Source organism: Tyto alba, unplaced genomic scaffold, assembly GCF_018691265.1.
Source record: "Tyto alba isolate M040663 unplaced genomic scaffold, T.alba_DEE_v4.0 Super-Scaffold_9, whole genome shotgun sequence".
NCBI lineage: Eukaryota > Metazoa > Chordata > Aves > Strigiformes > Tytonidae > Tyto > Tyto alba.
In genome coordinates, this window is record NW_024881330.1 from 42,980,274 (window position 1) to 42,982,611 (window position 2,338).

Genomic DNA, 2,338 nt, shown 5'->3' on the forward strand with positions numbered 1-2,338 from the left:
TTGCAGAAGGTCCTATGGTCCAGCAAATGACAGGGTCTAGTGAGTTAGACGCATGCTCTTTGCAGCAGCAGGTGTACAGTACCTTTTAGAAGATGTTGCAAAAGAACGGTGAGAATATAATGTAACAGGTAAATGCAGTGCAACAAATAGTGTGTTATTTCTTCTTTGTAATGGGTTTATTTAGGAGAAAGAAGCTAAACAGAAAGGAAAAAATTGCAAGGTTTAGCTTTTGTTTGGTCTCTTTTCCCTCTCCTACTGTTCTTGGGACTTACAGTGGCATGGTATAGAAGAGATTGATGCTGTACAAAGCTGCTTGGGTTAGGACCAGGTAAAAAAGAACAACCATGGAGCGTGCCGTGTTATTTCTTTGCAGTAAAGAATTGCTGTCCTGAGGATGATAGAACAGCTAATATAAAGAATCAGGTTAGTACTGGTTCAGTTAATTGAGTATCATTCTGGTACTGTAGTAAACATTACAAATAATATGAGCTGTATTTTGTTTTCTTTTAATGCATCCATTTGCAAAAAAGGATCTGCATTACCATCCAGTTAGTCTTTGATTTCCCTACTGAAATATTTCTCTGATGCTACTTTTATTAGTTTAGCTGTTAAACAAGTGTGACGTGCTTTCCCCTCACAGTCCTGCAGCAGGCCTTTTATAAATTCTATGTAGCATTTAATTTACAATTATAATTTCCTTACCTGATACATTTTGGATGTTAATAGATTTCATCTGCGTTTTTTAACTCTTTCCATGCATCTCCAACGAAAAAGTTGTTGAATTGTATTTTTAAAAGAAATTAATACTGTAAGACTTAATTCCAGAACTTAAATGTGTTCAAACTAACCATGCTGACTGATTTGAGATTTCTAGGTTTCTGATAGCGTTATCCCTGATCTGACTTGCACCTACTGTAGAACACATAGAAGTTTGTTTACCACATAGTGTAGCAATAGCTCTCAGCTGCTAACACACCACGTACTGCTTTTATCATTGTTGTGGTTGTGGGAAAAATAACAATAAACTTCATTTGAGGTTAGCATCCTATTTAACCTGAGTTGATTATTACAGATACCAGGTTACTTCATCTAGACAAAATGGAATTAAACCTGAATTGGCATGATCCCTTAACTGTTGTGGTGAGTACTGCTATTTTATTTTTTTTCTCCCCAAAATCTGTTCCTGAAAGAATAGGTATTACTTTCCTTAAGGAATCATTCCTTTGCTGTTTGTTTTTTGTGTTGCTTCCCACTGCTCCTTGGGCAGAACAAACAAAAAAGCTGCAAAGTTTCTGTTATGCTTGTCCAGTTCATGGCCTAGATCTAACCTGTGGGAAGATCCTCTCTAGGTCCCAAATAATTTTAATTCCATCTAATACATCTCTGTATGTGCAGGCCTTTCAACTGGCAGGTGCTGTGACCATTGTGTGCCTTGAGCATGATGTAGAAGTGCCTGAAAACCACCTGTCTCTGGGCGGCTTCAAAACACCGCGCAGACTTGCTGCGAAGTATGCGACACACCAGTGCAGCAGCAGTTCTTGCTGTCAGCGCTTCCCCGAGTGTCATTCCAAGGTCTGTTTCACTTCTCCTCCAGAATGTAACTATTTTACAGTCCTCAGTTTACAACTTGGGCATTCACATCATTCAACTGCTTACTAATAATAGGTTTGAGCAGCACGTATAAGCACCCTCCTGGATCTTAGAAGGGGATAATCTTTCTGTGACCTTCAGATTTGCTCACCATTTTCTTGAAGTAAACACTTCCATTCTACAGTGAAAATGGTTTAATGATGCTGCTCTTTTCAACAACGAATCACAGTAGCAAGGCATATAACTCAAGTAATGAACAAAATTTTATAGATGGTACATAATCCAAATTTGTCAGGCTTTATAAATGTGTCATGTCCCACTGGAATGTGCACAAGATTCAGATTAGGTTTAAGACTTAGAAGTACTGTGGCACGTTACAACGTGATACTTGGCCAAAGCAAAAGTTTATCTCCAACCCCGTTGTACCGAACTGGTAAATCGCGAATTTACTCTAAAACCGCAATTTGAAATCGTCACCCCATTTTATACAAAGTAATTCTTTAGGGATGTACTTTAAGAAGAACCTCTACCGTTACTGGGAAGAGAGGATTTTCCACCCGTTTGAAGCTAACAAAATAACGCGTCTGCTGTGACTCTGAGCCTTCCGACAGCTGAAGAAAAGCCTGAACCTCGGAAGCGAGTGACGGGCTTTTCTTGGGGGGAGAGGTGGGAGGTGCGCGACTGCCGCCCGCAGCCTTCCCGCCCGCACCATCCCCCCCCCCCCCACCTCGGCCTGCTGCAGCGCTGC